Here is a 27,185-nt window from a genome sequence, read left to right as displayed (position 1 = left end):
TTGCAGAGCACTTTGTATAGACCCCACCCCCTCCCCCCCCCCCCCCCCCCCACCCCCTCCCCCCTCCCCCCCCCCACCCACACACACGTCGCTAGCAATATTACTGGGTTATGATCCCGTTTGAATTTGCGAAGTAAAGTAACAATTACGAAAAAAGAGAAAAAAAGACAGGGCCCGGTTGCAGCTCGAGTAGACTTGAAAATACAACTCACAGATATACCAGCTTTGGAAGGTGTTCAAAACCTTTGGCAGGGAGTTCTGTCAGTCCAAGATAATCTGCATCTCTGCACAAGCAAACAACAACAAAAAATTGATTTTGACTTCCACATTGCGATTTCCTTGGCCCTGGAAAGCTAAGATATGTCCAATTGTGTTACACTAGCCTGGCTGTGTCCTATTCTTCTGGCTGGCTCTCCAATATTGGGCTTCTACAGAATGCTGCAGCATTCAATTATGGGGCTGCTCATTCAGGGATAACAGTCATGTTGGCATGTGCTAATGGGTAAAACTTGATACCTGTGCCCTGGAACATACTGCCCGTGCCCTGTGTTGTGAACCATCTGGTTCTCTAAAGTGTCAGGAACGAACGACCACACGGCACGAGGACAACTATTCACTCTGGACAGTGTATTGACTTCGATCGACTAATTAATGAATAACTAACACTAAAACCACCAGGTAGTTATAGCGTGAAAATGACAGCGTGCATGAGAAAAGCACACACATACAACATACAACTACAGCACACACAGCAAATTGCACACAGCGCCTGTAACGTATACCACGTCGTAAACCTCAGCGGTTCGGGGGAGTCAGGATACAACTGCATTGAAATGAACACAATGTCATAAGCGAGAAGGCCTTTCACTCTCGAGAACTTGTGGTTTCACAACATTCTCCCCACCAAAGAGCTTCTCACCGCCGTACAACAACTCACAAGTCAAAAGCGACCGGGGCTCTGACTACATGCCCAGAACGAGTCCTCCGCTGCTGTGGGGGTGGCCAAGGTGGAATATCACTACTGCTCACCAATTTGGCCAACTCGATTTCGCGAAGCTTGCTGCTGTGGAATGTCACACACGAAACGGTCACCGGTCCACTTCGACCAGGGGCAGACGCTGGACCAGACAACACACAACCGATAATTTCACCAAGCTTGCAGATCTGGGCTGTCACTAGGGATCTCAGCGCGTGAGTTGCACAGCCAGTCTGCGCAAGTGAGATTTTCCCAAATGCGTCCCGTGCTGAAACCATTCCTGACATGGTGACATCATTGAATGCATCATTCCTGACATGGTGACGTCATTGAATGCATCATTCCTCACATGGTGACATCATTGAACGCATCATTCCTGACATGGTCACATCACTAGAGGCTCTGAATACATGTAGATATGATGTACAGAAATGATGCGTTAAACTTAAAAAGGTCGTTCTGTGAGGGCAGCGCGGAAACATTACAAACGAGATCAAGACTCACTAGGCCAAGGTAGTTCAGCCTGTGTACATCGCCTTAACAATAGCAACTGTTCGCGGAATAGCAGAAAGTTCTGTCTGCATTGCTTTCACTCCACTCACTTGTGATCCTGTGTCACTGTCGTCATCTGCTTCACGCAAGCCGTCATCTCTATCTAGCTGTTGGTCAATTCTTTCAGCATTGACTCTTTGGTCACACTCCACTGAAATTTGGTCATGCACCCCGTTCAAGTAAGCATTCAAGCTGTGTGATCCACTGCGGTGGCGAGGACTCGTTTCCACCCGTTAGTCGTACAAATATGTTATGGCCATCTTGCTTCACCTCCTTTCTCCAGAACTCTGGAAAACGATGAATAAAGGCATAGCCAAACTGATTTCATTTCCGCTGTTGGATGCTCCTGCCAGCACCGAATGGCAGGGACTAGCATGTCCTGTCGACTTTCTTTAGACACACGAGACTCGTGTTGTACTCCAGACTTCTAAAGGATACACGGTTATCAGCATTCAAATCTTTGGTTTGAGCAGTTGGAGCACGAACTTGAATTCAGAATCATGTCATTGCGCCTAGCGATTTTAGCAGTTGGTTGTTCATCTGCTCATTGTGTGGGTTTGATCCTCGATTCCATCACTCTCTATCCCTCTCAAACTCAGTGAGAGAGAGCAGTATGTCCTTCGAGAAGTGGTATTACACTTTCGCAGTATGTCCTTCGAGAAGTGGTATTACAGTTTGGCTCACCGTGGCAGTCCTATGTTGCCACAGTTCAACCATCGATTCCGCTCGGTTTGTTGTGAACGGTTCCTTTCTCTAGATCATATCTCGTTCATGGCATGCCAGGGAAGGCCGAGAAGGTGATCTCGACTCATTCCATGGCAGTTTATGCGAAAACCAGTCCCTCCAAAAAATCCATCACGAAGTTTTGTCAATGGTGGAAGTTAACCTTAACAGACCGCAAGCTCCTATTGCTGTACCCCAGAGAGAACTTCCATGATTTTCCGATGACGAATAAAAAAGAAATATCAATTGCACCACAGCTGTGCTGTCAACTTGTTAACATCCTAATCAGTGGCCGATTAAGGAGTGAAATTCAGGGCAAATCACGGTTTTGCAACATAATTGACTTACATCCAGAAAGTGCTGGGACAGCTCGAGAGGGTGACGCTTAATTCATTTCTTACAAGTTTGCAGAAGGAATGTTGATACCCGTCAGAAAAACCACACCAGAATGCTAAGACTAAGATCATGGTCAAAGTAGACATCTGAACAGTAGACACAGAAAGTTTACATCATAGTAGTTGCACACATTCATCTTCTTCTTACTGCTAATCAACACCCTGTCATGAAGGGAAATGGTGTGAGTACCCTTTGTCATTTGCAATTCATTGATGGATTTCCACGATCTAAAGCTCATTGGAAAGTCCCGAGCCACCTTTGACTCCCCGGCAGTTCTCAGCTCCATAGGCATGCCAGGGTGAAATATAATGTGCTCTAGAATATGTCCTTACATGTCCTCGAATCGCTTTTAAATCAACTTTATAACAAATTTCTGTTCGGCATCTCTCTCAAACTAGACTGAATTTCACGAATGTAACTGCAATGCAAAGCTGAGATCCAAGAGCTTTGTTTGAAGACCACCACCACTTGCTGTAGCAAAGGGAAATCCCCTCTAAAGAAGCCAGTCACTAGCACAAAGTTTGAACTGCTCGCCGGAGAGCGTATTTTTGAATTTTTGTAATTCTATTCGTCACCGCTCCCTCAAATCTAGACCTATCGCAAAGACGACTAGAAAGCTTTCCAAATGTGTATGGTTTGTGACAATGGGCTGCCGTTAACATGCATAACAGTAGTTTGTACAGTGAGCTATAAACACTATTGCACTATTGCTATACACTTGACACTATTGCTATACACTTGGCACTATTGCTATACACTTGGCACTATTGCTATACACTTGGCACTATTGCTATACACTTAGCACTATTGCTATACACTTGGCACTATTGCTATACACTTGGCACTATTGCTATACACTTGGCACTATTGCTATACACTTGACACTATTGCTATACACTTGGCACTATTGCTATACACTTGGCACTATTGCTATACACTTGGCACTATTGGTATACACTTGACACTATTGCTATACACTTGACACTATTGCTATACACTTGGCACTATTGCTTGTGGAGTGGAGTCACTTGTCTTCCCATCCGCCGTTCAGGCACGCTTTACAGAGCGAGATATCCCTTCATTAGCAGTGACAGAGGTAATTTTTTGAAATGTGGAACAAGAAACACATTGATACACTCCAATCGAGCGCCATTGATGATTTGAAATGAAAGAAACGAACCAATTTACCCTACAACTACCAAAATTTCAACTACCCTAGAATTACCGGAGGCATTATGATTATGACTCCACCGGACTTAAACATACCTGTTTGGTATTCTTTTTGGCAATATGTGTAGAAACTAAAGCCCTTGGGTTATCAGGGTAACTTTTAAAAGGAAGAACCAATTACAGGTGCACTATAGTGGAGACTAGCAGCTGGCAGTGTGTGCAGCGAAAGGGCGACCGATCGTCAGTTACGGAAAAAGAAAAGAACATTTGCTTGCAATGCTCGTCTTGCAAACTATATTTCGTTTTATTACCCATGTAATGACTGCTGCTTCGCCCAGTTCCTGGATTTGACTGAGCAAGGTTGGTCATTCTTCGACTGCCGCGATAAACACATCTATGAGTGAAAGGAGAAAGTGGTGTCGCGACTCATTACAAACAAATAATTTATTATCATTATTCAAGCGGTAGTTTGGAGACGGTGAAAAACCAGTTTCGAAATGGATACTTTCACATGCAACAACGCAACTCCACACAATTCAGTAGACACTTCCTTCTATCAAACGCTTTCTCTCTGAAAACGACCATGACTTCAACGGACGTTGGAGTTGGCAACCGGAGAAACCAAACAAACAAGCCCAACGGAAGGAGAACAACGGCAAACGTCGAAGGTGACAGAGCTAAGTGATCGGACATCGTCCATCAAGCGTCATTTCTCAGGCAGTGCTAGTTGTCGTGAATTGTATAGTGATGATAATTATCTTTTCGATTTTAACTCAAGGAAGGTCTAAGTTACATCTTGCTGTGTTAGAAGCTCTGTATTATTCGTAAACTAGATCCAGAACTATGTGTACAGAAGGAGAATGTGTTTGAATTCTTTATTCTCACGATGGCACCATCGCCAATAAGAGATAAATGTATGAGAAGGTGAGATTGTGGGTTAAACAGTTGGAAAGTGATTTACATCACTTTGAACTTTACAAGTATGGGAGAGGGTGAGCGCTGCAGGAGCAGATTGAGTTAATCAGCAGTGAGCAGGTTTCTTGTTTGAAAGCAGGTCGGGAGGAGACGTCACGAATGCTGGCAGGGAGGGCATGTGTTATTGTTATAGTTGTTTGGTGTGGCACCTCGTGAAAGTGTGACAAGTGTTCCCTGTTGTGTTCAACGTGTTTGCCTACAACTTGCAGCTTTTGTTTTTGAGTTTTTAAGAAAGCATGTCTGAGAATACCAAAGTATGTGTGCAAGTGGATCTCTCCGATTTCGCTCAAAATTTGGAGGTAGGTTCCCTTTGGGGTGTGGATCGATTGTGCAAAGCACTTGAAAACGTTTCTGAAGGGAACCTTGAAATTTGCATACCCTCAAAATGGCCGAAATATCACATTATTAATTATGGGTGAAGAAACGAGTCACGCCACAGCGTATACGAACAAGCTATGAACAAAACTCCATCAAGCCAACATTGCCTCACCTTGGAAGAGTTCCTGGAGCAGTACCGCTTGGCCATGCCAGGATCCCAGAAGACGAGGTCCATCACCCCCTGACGCCACAAATGATCATCTTGAAAATAGCCAATTTACAAGCGCTGGCAAAACAGCCAGCTACGTCCTCAATGGGCCAGAACTATACACCGGCAGATAGTAGAACACCGCTTGTAGCGCTGAGGACATGTCCCCCATCTTCCTTTTGGAGTTTTCTGGAAAAAAACGTTTTTGAATTGTTCCACTCGACCATGCTGAAATACGGCCAAAGTCATACCTGCGCAGGAAAGCTCGCCCCTCCGCGACGTCTCCTCACCAATTTCTACTCCAACACTACTCCCAAGGCTGCAGAACAAAGTGTATTGTTGGCTCTGACAAGGAAAAGCAGTGGTGATCACTTGTCACTCCAAACGACAAGCTTCTCCTTGCACCACCAATTTTGTGCGACTGTTGATGCAAAAGTGACTGAAAGCATGAGCGCAGTTTTTGAATTTTATTGCAAGATGCACGGTGAGATCGCGTGCTCTGTGACGTAGGATGACGCTTCGTGGATCACGACACGCGGCCATCGATCGCGAACGTGACTAGAACGCTACTCGAAACAGACCATGATGGCAGAGGTAAGATGAGCTGTATTTCCTGCTTGATCTGCTGAGAACCCCACAAACTGTCCTAGGAATGTTGCAATGGCAGCAAGCCGTTGAAATATGCCCCCCCCCCCATACAGCATGGAGAGTTATTCATCTTTCACACTTACCTCCTGCAATCCCGAACATAGTCCAACAGTAAAAGTCAATGTTTTTATGTGGATGCTAGACAAAAACTGCTAGCCCGGTCGCTTTGTGTTGACTGGTATGCGAGCAGAACTGGCTGCACGAACCTGTCGTGTGAACTGCATGAGAGATTTATTATGTCATAAAGAATGTGATTTCATCATCATTTCACTGGTCTTCGACCTACATGGTCAGGGAAAGTCCCGGTTCGTAGGCCTACAACACGGTCAGCGTGTTCTTGAGCACAGTAACACCACAAGTGTGATCACTTCCAGACCAATGGCAACGGGCGTTCAAGGCGAGTAACAAGCGCACTTGACGAAGGTGACTCTGAAATCTCGTGAGTAGGCCTGTCCGAATTATGTTCTGAATGTTTTTGCATTTTGGGGTACATTTTGCATTTTTGCATTTTTTGCACTTTGCCCATTTTCGGTCGAATTCCAAGGTTTCAGCCAAGGTTTCAGCTCGACCAAGTCAAGTACGACTTGCTATTTCAGTGTCTTCTGTCTCTCTCACTTATGTTGAAGTAGGCAATTGCAGGTGGCAAGCATTGGCGAGCCGTATCCATCCAGATCCCCCTGTAGTTAGGATTGGCGCCTCCTAGCTGTGCAGCAACGGCTTCCGTCAAGGGCAAATGCATGGGCTGCATGGCCACGAAGGTGCGAAGGCCACTGATAACTTCGTAAGCTACAAGACAAAGTGTACCGTCGCCTTCCAACTTGGACGTGGCTTGTACGAATGGACGGCAAAACTCGACCGTCACTGCAAGCTGGATTTGGAGTTCTTCTCGACGTTCAAGGTTCTCAATGACAGCACGCATTCGGCGGCGCAAAGCTCCAGGCGTCTCGACAGCAGTAAGGAGAAATCCGACCACATCTCCGAACACGGTTTAGCAGTTGATCCATGACTTCATATTTCAACCACCAGCGGGTTTTGCTATAGGTCTTCATGCTCACATTTGTCAGAGCCTTCCACTCCAACCGCGACTTGGGGCTGTTAGAAATCAGCTGAATCCAGGAAGATACAAATGTGTCTAGCTGGTCGGTCACCACAGCTTCGCCGACATGATCCAATGTGTGGCTGAAGCAACCTACATCAAACAAATTGATGTAGAGCGGCTGAAGGCTACGGATCGCCACATCATTCACCTTCGCTCTATCACGCATGGCAGCTAGAACATGCTTAGGAGGTAGCTGGTACAAAACGGCCAGAGTGTTCAGCAACGTATGAGCAACTTTTTCCCCGCCGGAGAGACTCTTCACTGCAAGTTGTAAGCGTATCAGCTTTTGGTGGACATTGAAGTTGTCGTCAATATAGCGAATCACTAACGCCATCGCCTCACACACCTTTGTCGTTCCGTCAAATATCACAGCGACGTTCCTCCCCGTTAGGCCGCGGTCACACATGAAAAGCTTGCACCGCTTTTGCGGAGGCGGAAAGCGGAACTACCGCAGCCGCTTTGGCGGACCACACGATGCAGCAGTAACACATACATGTAGACTACTCTGCTCCTCAACGCTCCGCTTTGGCGGAGAGAATGCAAATGCAGCACGTCCCATGAAATTTTAGATGTTCTTGTCCGAGTTGAAGCGACCTTCGCTTGTACAAGTAGAGCTATCGTGGATCGCTGACAGGCTGCTGAATGTCTCCTGTCAAGTACACTCGTGGATTTGGGGCGCATTCACTGCGCGGCCCAGTACAGGTGTATTAGAATATTACTAGTTTGGTTTACATCAAATTCAAATAGTTGTATAGCAGGGTGTCGTTGCCTCCTTCTTGTACGAGTTGAAGCGACCTTCGCTTGTACAAGTAGAGCTATCGTGATCGCTGACAGGCTGCTGAATGTCTCCTGTCATGTACACTCGTGGATTTGGGGCACATTCACTGCGGCCCAGCATGGGTGTATTTCAATATTAGTTTAGTTTACATCAATATCAAATTAATAGTTTTATAGCAGGGTGTCGTTGCCTCCTCCATGATCCATCATCGACCCAGCAACTGCGTGGATGCCTGCAGTTGCAGTGAGGGTGTGGCAGAGTACTCTACTACTCCCTGGTTGCAGTCCTAGTGTTGCATACTCTGGTGGACGTATTGCTTGGAGAGAGAAGGAGAGAGTTGGAGATCGTCCGCGATCTAGGCCAATGAGTTGGATTCCCTCACCAATTATCCACTCATAACGATGCGGTATTGTTTGCGAGATCTCCAGAACGTACAGTTCATTGGCAAAGAAGAACAATATGAAAACTGAATACCAAACGGCAACCAAACAACAGCAGAACTCAGTGCGGAAGTAGCACACCAAACTCCAAAGCTGATCACCATGCAGGTTCCGCCAAAGCGGATCCGCGAAAGCGGAGGCTCCGCTCGCATTTTTTGGCGTAGCGAAATCCAAACTTTCCGCCAAAGCGTAACTTACGCCTCCGCCGTTGCCGAGGCAACGGCGGAAGCGGATGTTACGCTTTGGCGGAACCGCCAAAAAAAATGCATGTGTGACCGGGGCCTAAGGAGTTTCTTCAACTCTTGTCTCTCCTGGTCTCGGATCATGGGGATGAGATCGGCAAGATGCTGGCAGCTGGTGAGTTTCTCCCCATACTCTTCCAATACATCCCTCAAGTCATCGATTTTGCTCATCGGTATGCCAACACTCAAGAACACCCGCACACACTTAATGCGGAACAGGAGAACACTATCAGGAAGGGTTGCCCCCTCTACATTGTTGGCAACCAGGTAGATACACCAGCCTTTTCAGCAGCACGCTCCTTCCCTTGTTTGTGTTTGGTGGAACCAATGTGCACGTGAACAAAACTCTTGACGCTGGACCGAGTTCATGGCGACAGCTATTGCAATAAAGTTTACCAGATCGCACAACCAAATTCTCCTCTGGGAATTGGCGAACACGTTGACTAGGAGTCTTAGTTTTGGGTTGGTGCTTGGTTGTTGGAGGTTTAAAAGATCCCTTCGGCTGGCTCAAGGTACTAATCTTTCGTGGTCTCGCCAAATCCGATGCTGTTGGAGCTTTCAACCAGTCCAACAGACTGACAACTGCGGGCCTAGGACTAGCAGGAGCAGCAGCTTCCTCTGGTTCGTTAGGGTTGTTCGAATCAATGCGCTCTCGTCAGGCGAAGTAGCACGTGGCTTGCAACCTCGATATGGCTTGTTCCAGGCATGCTTTGGAGCCACCACCTGTTGAAGTAGTGGTGGGAATCTGCCCTGCAACTGCTACAACAAAAAATGCGCTCATGCTTTCAGTCACTTTTGCATCAACAGTCGCACAAAATTGGTGGTGCAAGGAGAAGCTTGTCGTTTGGAGTGACAAGTGATCACCGCTGCTTTTCCTTGTCAGGACCAACAATACAATTTGTTCTGCGGCCTTGGGAGTAGTGTTGGAGTAGAAATTGCTGAGGAGACGTCGCGGAGGGGCGAGCTTTCCTGCGCAGGTATGACTTTGGCCGTATTTCAGCATGGTCTAGTGGAAAAAAGGTTTATTTCAAGAAAACCCCAAAAGGAAGATGGGGGACATGTCCTCAGCGCCATAAGAGGTGTTCTACTATCTGCCGGTGTATAGTTCTGGCCCATTGAGGACAAAGCTGGCTGTTTTGCCAGCGCTTGTAAATTGGCTATTTTCAAGACGATCATTTGTGGCGTCAGGGGGAGATGGACCTCGTCTTCTGGGATCCTGGCGTGGCTAAGCGGTACTGCTCCAGGAACTCTTCTAAGGTGAGGCAACGTTGGCTTGATTGAGTTTTGTTCATAGCTTGTTCGTATACGCTGTGGCGTGACTCGTTTCTACACCTATAAATAATTTGATATTTCGGCCATTTTTGAGGGGTATGCAAATTTCAAGGTTCCCTTCAGAACCTTTTTCAAGGGCTTTGCACAATCGATCCACGCACCACAGGAAACCTACCTCCAAATTTTGAGCGAAATCGGAGAGATCCACTTGCACACATACGTTGGTATTCTCAGACATGCTCTCTTAATACTTTAATGAGTGCAATAAAGAGTATAATAGATGCAGACATGGCCAGACAACAACGTGTTAATGGAATTTTAAAGGATTTTTATGTTATTCAAAATCGATTTTCGTGCTAAGCTCATCAGTGAATAGCATCGGAGCTGAGGGTACTGTGAACGAAAAAGAACATTTTATACACCATAATTAAAATTGTGAACAAAAAAGGAAGTGCCACAGCATTACATAAAAGGTGTCAAACATAGTGCTAAAATCTATAACTTTTGTTTGTTTGTTTGTTTGTTTATTTAGCTGTGTGCAAACACAGAGCATGAGCGTTTTTGCTCACATAAAATTGCTTTCTCCACGCCGACTCTTTAAACCTTTCCATGCCATGGACACGTACACACGTTTTTTTAGTATGAGTCGATTGGCCACGGACGCGTGTACGCGTTCTGCCTACACTGTACAATGTACACTGTACAGTACATGTGTACTGTGCACTATAGACGAGTGTACAAACTGTTGTAACTCCGTCAAAATATCTCGGACTGCTAAGGTTGAGACACCGCTGGAAAGGTCTTGAGCTCAGCTTTCCAGGGTTATGACCGAGCGGCGACAAATTGAACGGCCAAAATGCGCAAATTTCACTTTTTGGCGATTGATTCAAATTTTTGTTCGCGACATCGTGTGGGCTAGGGGATTTCCCCTAGAGACAGAGCGTGCACAGTCAGTTTCAACAAACGCGCTTGAATCTCAGCTTTCCAACGCAGTTTGAATCGTGAAAATCAGTTCACAATGAGCAAGAAGACGAAAGAAAACATGAGAGGCAGTCGTTTTGTTATTTTCAGGCATGGTAGGGGGACTTGGAGAGGAGAAGTGGCCCTGGTATGCTTGTCGCGCTGTGTGTCCCTGAAATGGCTTCCTGTGGTCCAGATCTTTCTAACAAGCCATTGATCGTGAAAATCCATCAAGGTACAGTGAAATAGCAATAAATTTCGTTCAGAGGTGCGCGTGCAGTTTTGACCAGGTGAGCTCAGCGCCTGAACGATGCGTGGCCAACATGCTGGCATGGAAAACATGCTGGCATGGAAAACATGCTGGCATGGAAAGGGTTTAACTTTAATGTGTTTAAATGAAAGGGGGGTTTGTCAACTGACAACCGCTCCATTTAGTTGCTATTCTCTCTTTAAATGTAAATTCTTTTAATAATGATGTTGACAAATTAATTACGTTTCGGGCCAGTTACCTATCGTCAGAACAATGTACGAGGAGCGAACCTTGCCTTTTATAACGAAAGCATTCGAGAGCCATTGTAAAAAACACTCTCACACAATAGTCGTATGCAATTCAGTGTCTGAATTTGCATGTACAAGCGAAAAGGAGAAATGCGCTGAAAACGTGGGTATGCTACAGCTCAGCAGATAAAGCGCAGGAAATGTGTGTACAAAGGTGTATACCACGATCATTGTGTGTACAACCCTGTACAGACACAGCAAGATTTAGCAGTTTCACTGTGAGGGTACTAGCGCCTTCAATGGCCATCCGAAGGAGATATTAATCTCCGGGCGACGCTCTCGAATCTCGATGGACACTCTAATTTTCCTTCTGTTCATCTGTGTCTCAACGGCCAGTACTTGGGCCTCAATGAAAATCACAGCTGTGCTCTTGATGGCTCCGTGCTGCTGGAGATCAGTAGCCATGTGTTTACCCCACGGTTTGTCGAGCATCCTGTGACGTGCTTCATAGTGGTGTTCCTCGAAAGGGTCTCTTGCGACCCTGACTGAGGGTCTCACCCGCATACCGCTTTCGACATAGTGCACACTTCATCATATAGATAATGCCGGGGGAATCGCACATGCAGCTCGGCAAACCAGAGGAGCATGAGATGCAGGAGTGGAGCCCTTCCTCGCCTTCGCTGTTCTCGGCGCCTCACTCATTCTTGTGTCACGCTGCACTTCGATGGATTCAATGCTGACTTCACAAGGGCATCTTTGGGGTTGAGCGTGTGTTCTGACACGACATTGAGCGGAAACCCCGAGCGCTCGACTAAATGCTTCGCCTTCCGCTGAATGTCTTCTGAGCGAAAGTGTAGCTTCAGTATAGCGGCATCTTTTTTCATACTTGGTCCGCGTCAGCAATATTGTCGCTTATCTTTCGACAATTTGAACTTAGACTTTGGACATCAACGCGTGCACTTGAAGTGATAAAACTTGGTACGATGGAAGGTAAGGTATAGAATAACAACTAGCTATGAAAATAATCGACGTGGAGACAACAATTTTATAATAGCTATAAAGAGAACAAATTCTGCTGTCATCTCCACACTACAACAAAGTCATGAAGGTTTACCAAAATCGATTTTCTTGTCACAATCATCAGTGGAAAGCCGTGACTGAAGAGTAACCATGCCAAATCAATGATTAATATACATTCAATAATGTGTTACGAGAACAAAACAAAGTGCTAAAATAGAATGAGGGAAGGTGAGACAATAGAAGTGAAGTGAGAGCTAAGTGCAACAGGGGTGAGGAACTAATTACAACGCTAGAACTGTGTATTGAGACAAACAATCATGCTGTGAACCTACGAAAACAATCTTAACGCAACTACATGTTTCTTCTGCTTACAAAGATCAGGCTTATGCAAACGAATACAAACAGCCTCAAGTACTTTCAACTGACTAGCGTACCGTGCACGACAAAGAACAGAAAAACTAAAATCATCATACACCTGCAGACACTTAGGGTGAGACAACAGATGAAGAAAAACGGCAGACTTCTTACGATCACAATCACCATCCGATTCCTCGTCTCCACCAACCGCAACCTCGTCCTCCGTCTCATCTTCCAACTCGTCCTCAGTGTCGTCCCCCGTGTCATTCTCCTCATCCACACCGATCGGTCCCAGGCTCGCTTCATGTTGCTTAACCTCTGTTCGTTGACTCCTCCTTTGATCTTGATGGTAATTTGTTACCATTGTTGTTGTTGTTGTTATTGTTGTTGTTCCTGTAGTTGTTAAATCTTCTGTTCCCAGTGTCTTCGCCGGTGCTTGACATCCAGTACTGTAAATATTCATTGAATAATTAGCCGTTGATCGTCTTGGTCTTTGAATGTTGATCGTGTTGTTTTCTCTGTTGAATTCCGTTCCCTTCAGCTTTCTTTCTCCTTGTTCCTGTTCAGTGCTTACCTCCTCCATATTCACCTGTGCCACCGACCCCACAGACCCAGCCCCAGCACCGCCGATGACAGGTGCATGTGGCGGTTCCGGAGGAGGCAACGGCAACGACGGCGATGGGGGCATCACCTCATCGCAGCGTCCACTTTGGTCTTGAGCCAGATGTTCTTGAGCAGAGCGTATTTTGGTGGATCGAGCAGAGCGTATTTGCTCCTCTTCCAAACTAGCTGAGGAACTGGACTTCCTAAAGTCAGTTTTTCTCAAGAACGGGTATCCCGACGATCTCTTGAAGGAGCTCATGAGCGAAAGGCTGCATAGTAAGGAAATACGTTTTGGCCCGGACAAATGTCCCACGTATCTTTCTCTCCCTTGGAAAGGTAACCTCTCATTATCCATGAGTCGCGTGGTCCGGAAAATTGTACAACAAACGTACTACGCGGTACATTTTGTACCCGTTTTCACAACTGTACGTGCGTTCACGGTGAGGAAGGATGTCTTACCAACCCAACTCGCATCTAAATTGGTATACCAATTTGAGTGCCGACAATGCGGTAGTCGGTACGTTGGTAGGACTCTTCAACATCTGAACGCACGTATCAAGCAGCACGTCCCACTGCACATGCTGACTGGCTCGGCACGGGCGCTGCGGCCCAAACGCGGCAGGCCACCTAAGAACCCTCGGTCACAGCCACCGTTAGCACAATTGCCGTCGTCGGCAATAGTGCCTCCGTTACCCGTATCGAGAACCGTGGAGATGGATAATGTGCACATCGTCACCACAACACAATGCACGATAACAACACATGAGAGTACGCCACAAGAACATCTGGCTCAAGACCAAAGTGGACGCTGCGATGAGGTGATGCCCCCATCGCCGTCGTTGCCGTTGCCTCCTCCGGAACCGCCACATGCACCTGTCATCGGCGGTGCTGGGGCTGGGTCTGTGGGGTCGGTGGCACAGGTGAATATGGAGGAGGTAAGCACTGAACAGGAACAAGGAGAAAGAAAGCTGAAGGGAACGGAATTCAACAGAGAAAACAACACGATCAACATTCAAAGACCAAGACGATCAACGGCTAATTATTCAATGAATTTTTACAGTACTGGATGTCAAGCACCGGCGAAGACACTGGGAAACAGAAGATTTAACAACTACAGGAACAACAACAATAACAACAACAACAACAATGGTAACAAATTACCATCAAGATCAAAGGAGGAGTCAACGAACAGAGGTTAAGCAACATGAAGCGAGCCTGGGACCGATCGGTGTGGATGAGGAGAATGACACGGGGGACGACACTGAGGACGAGTTGGAAGATGAGACGGAGGACGAGGTTGCGGTTGGTGGAGACGAGGAATCGGATGGTGATTGTGATCGTAAGAAGTCTGCCGTTTTTCTTCATCTGTTGTCTCACCCTAAGTGTCTGCAGGTGTATGATGATTTTAGTTTTTCTGTTCTTTGTCGTGCACGGTACGCTAGTCAGTTGAAAGTACTTGAGGCTGTTTGTATTCGTTTGCATAAGCCTGATCTTTGTAAGCAGAAGAAACATGTAGTTGCGTTAAGATTGTTTTCGTAGGTTCACAGCATGATTGTTTGTCTCAATACACAGTTCTAGCGTTGTAATTAGTTCCTCACCCCTGTTGCACTTAGCTCTCACTTCACTTCTATTGTCTCACCTTCCCTCATTCTATTTTAGCACTTTGTTTTGTTCTCGTAACACATTATTGAATGTATATTAATCATTGATTCAGCATGGTTACTCTTCAGTCACGGCTTTCCACTGATGATTGTGACAAGAAAATCGATTTTGGTAAACCTTCATGACTTTGTTGTAGTGTGGCGATGACAGCAGAATTTGTTCTCTTTATAGCTATTATAACTAGCTATGAGGAATTTATTTTCCGAGGAAGGGTTCATACTTTATTCGGTCCTCCTCATCGCTGCTCTCGGCGCTGGTGACAGATATTTTTGCTCGGGATCGACTCTCTTGCTTTTGCAAGCTCATCTCTCTTCCTCTCCGCTCCCTGGCTATTTTCTAAAGAGAAGTCGATCGTGACGATCGCCTTCTCTATAGGACTTCGCATGGGTAGCACGACAGCCTGTGCGGTTCAAATCAGACTTCGTTCTTTGCAAGATTTCATTTTGAACGACGACGACACGTACAGTACATGTACTTGCAAATCTCCACGACGACGCGCTGGGTACTCCGAGCGTTGACCTGGAGGCAAGGGAAGTGCGACCTCAGCTTGACGAGCGATCCCCAAGGTGAGCGATCTCGGTTGTTCAGCAAAATGGAGCTGATTCCGAGTAGCCGATTATTTTCTTGTGGCTTGCGCTGCTCTTGCCTACACAGCGTAACTAGATAATCTATTTTGATGCGGCACTGTGTCAATCAAAATTAACCACCCGTTGCTCTCGAAATCCACTCGAAATCTAGCTAGACCTTTCAGGTACTAGGAAACTAACTTACTAACCAAAGTTGCGATGAAATGGGATGCCAAGTAGCATTGGCGACATATAAACAAAGCTGAAAGATAAGCGACAATATTGCTGACGTGGACCAAGTATATGGCTCACGTCGTTGGGCGGTGTGGCAACTTTTCTGAGAAATCTCTTCGATGATTGCCTCAGGATAGTTGTTGTTTCTCAGCAATGTCTTCGTCATACCGAGACTCTCGCAGGCTTGTGCCGGTGGGGACGAATTCTTTCGAGCTCTGATGAAGTGCTGCTTACCGACCGCATACTTCATGGAGCGAGGCACTTGGGAATGAAAGTCCACGTTGACGCCACTGTCACTAGGTTTCCTGTACAGGCGATGTGTAATGGTGCCGTCGTCAGGGGTAACATCAAATTGAACCGGTCCATATTCACTGCCTTCGTAAGTGAACTTGATATTAGGGTGCTGGCTATTGCAGCGGGCAATGAATACCTGTAGAGCAGCTGAGCCATAGATGCAAATTAATATTGTATCGTCGATGTACCTCGCATTGAGAGATGGCTGGAGGGTGGCTGTCTCCTACATACAGGTCTCGACGCGGTGCATGAAGATAAAAGCAAATGGAGGAGCGAGTTGGTTGCCCATGGCAACAACTTCCTTATGCCTGTAGACTTGATCTCCAAAACGGAAATAATTGTGAGTAAGGACAAATAACAGAAGGTCCTTGATATCAGGAATCGATAGTCCCAGGAGATCAATATTGGCATGGTGTTGCTGAAAAAAGGCGATGACACACTCAATTCCCTCCTGGATTGGAATAGAGGGACATAGACCCACTGCATAACACTATTGCAGTGTTGGTGTCGGTGTGACCAACATTGCAAGCGTGCGCTGAACTCTTTCTAACGCATCCTGGGTGTTGGGAAGCTGTGCCAGTACGAATGGAAGGAGCTGGTTTAATATCCTCTCCAGTATGATTGATTTTTATTTGTTTTTATTTTAATGAGTTTAATCATTTTATCGCCTATGTTGAAGTGTTGACTTTTAAAGTATCCGTCAAGGACTTTTATGTGTTGACTTTTATGTGTTGACTTTTAGTTTTTCTTTTTCTGTAGTTTTTTTAAATTTGTTTTTTTTTATTAATAAAATTTGCAGTTTGCAAGAGACTAAAATAAAGGACGGCTGCGACGAACTAGCTGGTGACTACAGGATATTCTGCTTACCAACGGCGAACAGGCATTATGGGCTTGGGTTCGCTATTCACAACAGCCTGTTTGAACGTATTCATCGGATATGGTCAGTATCAGACCGAGTAGCTGCGATACAAATCAATTTGTCCAAGAGAAGTACTTTATCTCTCGTCAATGTGTATGCGCCAACGGCAACCCGCGTAGCGGCAGATGATGTCCATCTCGACGAGTTCTACTCAGCGCTCGGAGATTGCCTGGGTTCAGTAAGGTCCAGTTCGCTCGTTCTCGTCGCTGGCGACTTCAATGCCAAACTCGGCCAGAGGGATGACTCAGGCGGCTCGTGCACCGGACGATATGGTCGTGGACGTCGTAACTACAGCGGAGCTATGCTAGCGGATTTCTGCGAGTCGTTTGATCTCTTTGCATGTAACACTGCCTTTCAACATCCAGCTAGGCATCTGACAACCTGGACAGGTTGGAGGCACAACCCAAACGGCGGTTGCTCTATCCCTATATACAATCAAATAGATTTCATCTTGAGTAGCAGCAACCAGAAGCAGATTTTCACAGATGCCCGATCCTATGCTGGGACACTGGTGAAATCAGACCATCGGCTCGTTGTCGCACGCGCCCGTCTGAGCAGGATCTATGGTCTGTGGGCACATAACAACAACAAAAAAAGAACCGCGAAAGCTCAGAAGTTTCAGGTTCATAGATTGAGCGAGCACACCTGCCGTCAAAACTTCCAGTCCCAACTCACCCATCGGATCGCCAACGGCGCAGTAGACACATCCACACCGGAAGCACACTGGACATCGATCTCGTCTTTCATCCAGCAAACGGCAAAGAATACCATTGGACTGGCACAGCCCCCAAAGAAGCAACAGCGTTTCATGGATGATCAGCTACATTCCTGGTCAGAAGAGAAAAAACGGTTACGACTGCTGATAACTACAAGTAGGGATCCACGGCAAGTGACTGATCTGAAGCATCGGCGGAACACCCTCTCACACCGAATCCGGCTGCGAGCAAAGGAACTAGCATCGAATGAGCTGGACGCTCGGGCGAGGGAAGTAGAAGCAAAGAAGGATACAGCACAGATGTTTCATGCAGTCCATCTACTCCAGCGACAAAAACAACAGCCTATCACTGTGCATGATGAAGCGGGTAGACAAGTAATACAGCCAGTCTCGGTAGCCATCCAAATCACCGACCACTTTTCTAAGCTGTACACACCGGAGCCTGGTGCACTGTTGCTGCGGCGACCAGGCCTTGCCGACCAGGATTGCGCTATTCAGTACCGCCGGCTTGAGCGGCCCATTTCTGAGGCAGAGGTGACACAGGCAGCTGGAAAGTTGAACAATGGCAGGTCAAGTGGCCCAGATAACATGCCAGGGGAGCTGCTAAAGTACTCACCTGCCCTCGTCTACTCCAATATCGCCCAGGTCCTCAACTCTGCCGTCGAGACAGGCCTGCCCCTGAACAGCATCGGTAGTGGGTCGCTTATTCCGTTACAAAAGCCTGGCAAATCAAGGGGACCAGTCGCTCACCTACGGCCCGTGGTTTTACTCACAGCGCTCAGGAAGATTCTATCATTGATTGTGCTGCGGAGGATCAACAAGGACGTCAACAACTTCGTTGCACACACACAGAGTGGTTTCCGCCCCAGCAGAAGCACCACAGATGTTGTGTGGTCATACCGATGGTTGGCGGCTCGATGCCAACGCTATCGCTGTGCGCTGGATATCCTAGGCATTGATATGTCAAAAGCGTTTGACTGTATAAGCAGGCCACGGCTCATCTCGGTGCTGGGATCGTTCTTGCAGCCGGATGAAATCCGAATGATCAGTTACCTCCTCCAGGACACCGTACTGCGGGTTGTACTCCCATCCGCTAAGGGCCCGTCATTCCCCACTCTCCGCGGCACACCCCAAGGTGACTCGTTGTCTCCTGTTCTTTTCATTGTGTACCTTGAGGGTGCGCTGCGTGATGTCCGGCCTCTTCTTCTACCACGTCCCCCTGCCGATATCTCCCTGGGGTTACCAACTGAAACTGCCTACGCCGACGATGTGGATTTCGTGACTACCGATGGTGAGAGGCTGAGGACCCTCCTTCCAACCATATCCAACAAGCTCCTCGAATGGGATTTGAAAGTGAATGAGACCAAAACAGAGCACACGCACATCGAACGGCACACTGATCGCATCGAGGAGGAGTGGCGAACCACCAAGAAACTCGGGTCCCTATTAGGTGATGCCGAGGATATGCTACGGCGACAGCAACTGGCAACTGTTGCCTTTGGTAAACTCTGGACGCTGTGGATCCGTAGGTCGCTAGTTTCGGAGGATCTCCGCATCCGGCTCTATAATGCCTTTGTACTCCCTGTACTCTGCTACAATTGTGCAACATGGGCACCAACGAAACAGCAGCTGAGCCGTATTGAGGCCTTCCACCGAAAACAGCTGCGGGCGCTAATCGGCATTGTGTTCCCGAATCGGATTAGGAACGAGAGGCTCTATGAGCGTACCGGCGCGGTTCCTCTCCGCATTATCATCTTGAGAGCTAGGTGGAGGCTCTTTGGGCACGTCCTCCGGCTCCCGGCTGACTCCCCACCATCCCTGGCCATGGGAGCGTACTTCGCAGAGCCTCGTCCAGCGGGCTGGAGGGGACGACCAAGACACACACTACCGACGCTACTACAAGATGATGCCAAGCGGATTGGACTTTCCTTGTCAAGCAAAGTCGATCTGGAGGCGTTCCGTGCCCTTGCTGCTGACCGAAGCGGTTGGGTGGGCATCTGTGCCCGAGTGGTGTCGGCACCCTAGTTTTTGTCTTCTTTTCGCATATTTCTTCTTTTTTTTGAAACTGTTATGGTCTTTTGTATCTATTCGAAGTGGCTTATGCGAACATTTTTGGCTGGTTTGCATGATTCGCATGCCCATTAATGCAGCTGCAGGCCATGCTGATGTCTACGCGAACAAGCACATAATAATAATAATAATAATTTTAAAGAGAACACAAACCTACAAATAATGTTGAAAGACAAAAAGTACATTGGACTAGTTATGGGTTTTTCCAAATTTCCAACATTCCCTGTACTAATATTATGATCACACCAGAGCAGTTCAGGACAAGACAAAAGGGGAACTGTTGACTTCAAGATCAAAGCTAGAACGCCGAACTAGAACGACAGAGAAGCTCAGCAGCATAACGGAACATCATGCGCGGCTGATACAACTTAGAGTAGAGGAGTAGAAAGATAATGATCTATCACGTGAGGTAGCTCACTAGTACGGATATCACATCCCTCAACCATTAGATGAGGAACACATAAGCAATAGTATGAGAAATGAGTTCACTATAATTTGTTGCTGATACGAGAAGCGAGTTCAATGTAACACACTAAGGAACTGCAAATATCAACAGAGAGCTGGACGCAAAACCCAGCAGGTCTGCAGTTGCAATTTCATACGATCAGGGGACTTCCTTGAGCGTGTAGACCTGCGCAGATTAGAGCTAGGAGAATTAACAGAGATAGCAGAAGACTGAGTAGAAGATTCAGCAGAAGGTGCATCAGATGCAGAAGAGGATAGTGATGTTGATTCCACATCGTGGCGGCTGGCGGCAACCTCTGGCTGTGACGGCTGTGGTGATTCGGCATCTGCATGTGACGGCGGCTGTGCAGTTGCCAAAGTTGAAGTTGATGGCGGTGATGACCGGTCGGATATGCCTGCACTCTCGGGTAGCATTTCTCCTCCCTCGGACGGAAGACGGCGTCTACTGTGATCAGCATGGCGCTTCCATATGCGACCATCATCCAGACGTACAGTAAACGTGGCTGGACCAAGACATTCTTCCAGCACACCAGGCATCCATTTAGGCGTCGATGTGAAGTTAATCACCCAAACAGCATCACCACAACAGAGATCCGACGCCCGAGCTGTGCGACGGTCAACAGCAGCACCTTGCCTGTTCAAGACACGTGCTGATGTATCTGGAAACGTCAGGTCAAGACGAGAACGTGGCGTGCGGTTCATAAGCAACTGAAATGGTGACTGGCCTGTTGTTGACTGAGGCGTTAAGCGATAATGAAACAGAAAGCGTTGTAACCGTGACGCTAGGTCTTCACCAGCACCTGACAATTTCTTCAAGCCGGATTTGACTGTTTGAACTGCTCGTTCAGCAAGACCGTTGCTTGCTGGGTGGTAGGGTGAAACCAAGGTATGCTTGATACCGTTACTTGAGCAGAATTGTTGAAACTCCGAGCTGGTGAACACTGAGCCATTATCCGAGACAAGCTGTTGCGGAAGACCATGTGTAGCGAAACACTCACGAAACTTGCCAATGGTAGCTGTCGACATAGCAGATGGAACGGCGTGCACGTCGATGTACTTGCTGTGGCTGTCGACGATCACAAGTAGCATCTTGCCTTCCACAGGGCCTGCATAATCAATGTGCAGTCAGGTCCAGGGTTTGCCTGGCCACTCCCAGGGATGCAATGGCTGTAGTGCTGGAGACTTCTGGGTTGCTTGACATGGCTCACAGCTGCGGACCTTGAGTTCAATTTCGGCATCGATCGATGGCCATCAGACGTAGCTGCGGGCGAGCGACTTCATTCTGGTTATGCCGGGATGGCTGAAATGTAACTCTTCCAGTAACTTTTCTCGGCCTTGGGGCGGAATGACAACGCGAGACCCCAACAGTAAGCAGCCATCGATGATGGAGAGTTCACTTCGACGACGGTAGTACACTTGGTAATCACTATGCACGTCGTTAGGCCAGCCTTCCTGGACGTACTTAAGAACTAATGCAAGCACTGGATCACGGCGAGACCATTGCGCAACGCTCGATGATGTCACGGGAGTTTCGTCCAAAACAGTCATTGACAAAACTGTTTCAGCCGGCACGGGGACCTGGAATTCTGGCGTTGGTGCCGGCAGACGACTGAGACCATCAGCGTTTCCATTCGATTTGCCGGGCTTGTACTGTAGCTCATAGTCATAGTTGGCTAACATCAGCGCCCAACGCTGAATACGACCACTGGCCATAGCAGGAACGGGCCGACACTCGCTGAACAAACCCCGCAGAGGTTTGTGGTCTGTTTGAAGAGTGAATGATTGGCCATACAGGCACTTGTGGAATCGCTTGACAGCGAAAACCATGGCGAGGCCTTCCTTCTCAATTTGTGCGTAGTTTCGTTCTGCTGACGACAGGGTACGCGATGCGAAGATTACTGGATGCTCCTCGCCATTGACAACATGCGACAAAACTGCACCAATGCCGTACGGTGAGGCATCACAGCTCACAATAATTGGTAGTTTAGGGTCGTAATGCACACGGACGGGTGAGTCAATGAGCAGCGTCTTGCTACTCTCGAATGCGGACTGTTGACGATGAGACCAAACCCAACTCTTGGAAGACAATAGTTCATACAACGGAGCAAGTACTGAGCTCAGGTTAGGAATGAACTTGTGGTAGTAGTTGATTAGTCCGAGGTAGCTTCTCAGCTCTTGCACGTCGTTAGGAGCCCTTGCATCAATGACATCTTGCACTTTCTCCTTGGTTGGCTTAATTCCAGATGCATCGATGATGTGACCTAAGAATGTCACAGAGGACCTTGCAAATGAACATTTGGTGCGGTTCAAACGCAATCCAGCTGCGTTGAGACGTTCCAGAACCATGTTCAGATGTTTGTCGTGTTCTTCACGAGTTGTGCCAGAGACAAGGATGTCATCCAAGTAGATCACGACCATTGGTATTCCAGCTAGCAATTGGTCGAGCATACGTTGAAATATGCTCGGGGCCGAAGACACACCAAAAGGCAGTCGGTTGTACACAAACAGTCCCTTCGTGGTGTTGATGGTGGTAAGAAGTTTAGACTGTTCATCCAGTGGTAATTGGAGATAAGCTTGACTGAGGTCCAGCTTGGTGAAGCAACAGCCATTAGCAAGTTTCACGTACAAATCCTCTATGTTCGGCAATGGGTACTTATCTGTCTTGGCTGCCTGGTTAACAGTGCACTTGTAATGACCACAGATGCGGACTTGACCATTGCTCTTGAGAACTGGCACAATCGGTGCTGCCCACTCAGCGAATTCGACTGGCTGAATGACATTGTTGTCGACTAGTTTGTCCAGCTCCTTCTCCACGGCAGACTGTAGAGCATAAGGCACAGAGCGAGCTTTCAGGAAGCGAGGTCTATCATTGCGGTCGACTGCAAGCTTGACACTGCCGTGCTTCCAGGTGCCTAGTCCGGGCTTGAAAACATCAGGATGCTTGCTCAGGAGGTCACTGCTCAGATCTCCGGTGACATTGAAGACTCGGTTCCAGTTGAGCTTTAGCGTCTGCAGCGCGTCTCTACCCGGACCAGAACCCTCGACGACAAACATTGTCAGCTGAGCCGAGTTCTTCGCATGACGGGCATTGCAGATGAGACGACCAATAACTGGTATGATCTTGCCAGCATACGACCTAAGGCTCAGCAGGTCATTCGTCTCCAGACTGGGGAGTTGCTGCTTGGTATCTTTTGACGCCAGTGTCTGGTACTCCGCTTTGTTGATTATTGTTACTGCCGCTCCGGTGTCTATCTCAAACACAACAGGGGTGCCAGCCAGACTCACACTACACATATAAGGATCCACGTTGGAACGCACATGACCAGAGCAACTGGTGTGGTGCAGCTCCGCGCTGTATTCCGCCGTCTGGTCAGGTGATGCGAACTCCGGGGCTCTCTGCTCGGGAAACTGATGCACAGCCTTCGACCGGCATACCTTTGCGAAATGATTCGACCTGCTGCAGGACTTGCACGTCTTGCCCCATGCTGGGCAATCCGAGCGGTTGTCGTGCCATTTCCCCCCGCATCCGCTACATTTGCGAACGGCCTTACTGGAAGGACTGGGCTGGTCACGACTTGATGGGTGTCGCCACTCCACTTTATGGACTTGGGGATGTTCAGGCTTGCTGAAGCTGCTGGCCCCGGCCACGGCTGCCACAGACGACATCATGACTTCCACTGAACGTGCATAAGTAAGGAGGTCTGCCAACGACATGCTGCTCTGTATGAAAGCCTTTTCACGTACCTTCGACGACACACAGTGCTGTACGACATGAGACTTTAGCTCTGTGTCCATATCTGCAAATTGACAGTGCTTGCCCAAACGCCTAAGACGAGTTACGTAGCTATCAAGGGTCTCCGACTGAGATTGTTTCTCACGACGGAACAAGTAGACCTCGTATTCCCTGTTGCGCTTCGGACTGAAGTGAGCCGTCAGAGCATCCTTCAAGTCGTAACTTGTAATGCTACTGCAGTCAAAGGTGAGGTAGACGTCAAACACGTCCTCACCGCCACCGTGCAAGAGCTGGGCTCTCTGCCGCTCGTCTTCCGTGATGTTTGCTGCAATCACATAATTATCGAAACGAGCCAGCCATTTCTCCCAACGAGGGCCAACCGACTCAGGCGGTTCCAGACCAAACGGGTTCGATGATTTTACTGTGCTCATCGTGGCAGCTGAATCAAGGACTTCGTCGCCAAATATTATGATCACACCAGAGCAGTTCAGGACAGGACAAAAGGGGAACTGTGGACTTCAAGATCAAAGCTAGAACGCCGAACTAGAACGACAGAGAAGCTCAGCAGCACAACGGAAAAGCTGATACAACTTAGAATAGAGGAGTAGAAAGATAATGATCTATCACGTGAGGTAGCTCACTAGTACGGATATCACAACTATCCTGAAGAAAAGGGAAAGAAAACGTTTGATAGAAGGAAAAGTAGAAAAGAAAAAGGACATATGGAAACGAGTCAAGGGGGCAGCCTACCCATAAATTTCATATGGCATACAATTGACCGTAACTTTGGTGTTTCTCAATGGATTTGAGTTAAAGTTTGACTACACACTCCACTATGCTGGCCCCCAGGACATGATTTACAAGTTCTTTCGCCTCACTGACAGGCTTTCCGGGCCGGAAAAAATCAAATTTCCGGCATAGTGCCACGGTGTGCGAGCCACCCAGGAGCCAAACAAATGCATTTACAATTTTGTTCACATTTTCGTGCCCATTCTGTCCGTGCCGGGACCCAAACCTAAAACAAGTCCAGAAGCAGCCATGGGTGGTGGGGTAGGGCCCCTCAACGTGGCCCTGGAATCGGTCACAACGGAACGAGTGGGCGTTCTCTCACAGACTCCCACAGGCCCAAATCAATTTTTGAATTTTTTAGGTTTAGCACGTGCTACGGACATCCACAGCAAGCCATTTCCACAGCGCTGCACACCAAATCCAGGATACCCTCAGAAACCGGCAAAGACTATCACTCACGTTCCACTACTGCCTAGTACTGAATCCTACCTGACTTTTTGACACGACTCAAACTTGCCAAAGTCACTATATCAATGTCAACTACAATAATCAAGCCACATATCTGCAACGTCACGAGGGTGCTGGCAAAAGTCCTGCTGCTCGGCGGCGGGCTTTGCCCCGCGGCGGGCTTTGCCCGCCACCGTGTAGCTCAATACGTGGTTTTTTAAAGTGATTTTTTGGACTTGGAGCAAAATTCTGCACACTTTCGCGTGGTTCTATGCTACGACAAGTTTCGCACGGTCTGCTCGGATTCAAAAACAGTGCTGCCAACAAATGACAGCGTGCAACAAAAAAATCTTTCCTTGCAAAGGCACATTTTCGGCCATAACTCTTGAACGGCTGGTCAGACCGGGACACAATTTTCAGAGAATTTGCAGCTATTCATTCTCTTTCAACTGACGTAGCACTCAATATGAATTTACAAATTCGATTTTCAGCGAATTTCCGGGTAGTCTGCCACCTTAAGAGTAACTCTCCACCACTGTAACTAGATACTATATACAGTCAGAAAGTTTCCATACCTTTTCCTTTCTACTTTTATTATTGTCTCAATACCCGAATTTCAGAAAGAAAAGTCTACAGAATTGTGTGGATTTGCGTTGTTGCATGCGAAAGTACCGATTGCAAAACTATTATTATTATTTGAAACTCGGATTTTGAGCCAATAATAAATGTAGAAAAGAAAAAGGACATATGGAAACGAGTTAAGAGTAACTCTCCACCACTGTAACTAGATACTATATACAGTCAGAAAGTGCAACAACTAGGCACAAAACTGACAGAGTACTGAGACATTCGACGTCCTGACACCTAGCTTCAACACATCTCCGTAGCGCTAGCCAACAGCCTTCCAACTCGTTACTAGCTACGGGGATGTGTTGAAGCTACGTGTCAGAACGTCGAATGTGTCAGTACTTACACAAGAAGAAGGTCTATGACCACCTGAGGCAGTCTGACTGGGACTGGGCAACCGACCGCCTCTAGCCTCCTCTGGGATTATGCTGCTGCTTCTCCCACCCAAGCCTAATTGTCGCCAATCCTGAGTAGCCAATCTCCACTGCTACCCTATTGCGCCCTTCATCCGACACTCCCCTTTCACTCCTATTATCTGTTTGATTATTCGCTATTTTCTGCTGTGTTCCAAAATTAGATCCTCTCCTTCGTATTAAATCTTCCGTTTTCTCCAGTGCTTTTTTCCCCCTCATGCTTATGCTTCCCTCCCGAATTTGGTGCGCCTGCCATGTGAAGATACCGATACCTCTGGTCGGTTGAGCATGGCAAGCCCCACCAGCACCATCTCACCCCATGCTAGCCCCATGTGCCTGCCGGTGAGTTGTGTATTTTGTAAAAAATAAAAAAATTAATAAAAAATAAACTCTGCCAGTCGTGTGCCTTGTTGTTGCATTTTTTGACTGTATAAAGTATCCATAGGTTTTGAAGCTGAGGCGTTTCTCAAGGGTGTACAAGTTACTATGGCTGTATAAAAGAGTAGTGGGGGTCATTCTATCCAACGAAAATATTTTCTTTAACGCTACGCGGCTGGCAGTAAGAAGGTTGTCAGAATATGGTAAGCTCATCACAAACGCTATATTTTAGTGTTTGTGATAAGCAATGAATACAATGAATATAAGGGTTTATCGGGTGTTAGCGGCCGTCGTGAGTTCCCTTCGGGAACGGATACGATAATTTACTTACTTTAATGAATATAATTATGCAGTGCTCCCAAACTCAAATGTGGACTGAATGATCGATAAATAGAAAAGCCGTTTGCCAAAAATGTTGATATTCTGCTTCACATGGACAAATGCGTCAGGCAAAATTGCTGGTCAGTCGGCGCCACGCATTTTTCACAAACAATTGCGTTTCACCTGCTGGGAGAGTATGCGTGTACTCGAGTCTCATCCTGAGCACGTTTTTTCTTCTTTTTTTCAGCTCCAGTATAGCTGTATTTTTCATTGCAAAGCCGTCCTCGTTTGGTGTGTTCGTTGTTCAAAGAAGTGGA

General features: G+C 47.3%; 1 long non-coding RNA gene across 1 annotated transcript in view; it reads right to left on the bottom strand.

Annotated features, from left to right (window-relative positions):
- Nucleotides 1-210: 210 nt before the first annotated feature.
- Nucleotides 211-27,185, bottom strand: part of LOC135810920 (uncharacterized) — a 32,130-nt gene continuing 5,155 nt past the window's right edge. The window contains exons 3-4 of the long non-coding RNA XR_010552460.1: nt 2,600-2,733; nt 211-284 (exon numbers count right to left, since the gene is read on the bottom strand). This is a non-coding gene — a long non-coding RNA (uncharacterized LOC135810920). The remainder of the gene's footprint in view (nt 285-2,599; nt 2,734-27,185) is intronic.

Source organism: Sycon ciliatum, chromosome 2, assembly GCF_964019385.1.
Source record: "Sycon ciliatum chromosome 2, ocSycCili1.1, whole genome shotgun sequence".
Taxonomy (NCBI): Eukaryota; Metazoa; Porifera; class Calcarea; order Leucosolenida; family Sycettidae; genus Sycon; species Sycon ciliatum.
The sequence above is the reverse complement of the archived record's forward strand: the minus strand, read 5'-3'. Positions and strand labels throughout refer to the sequence as shown.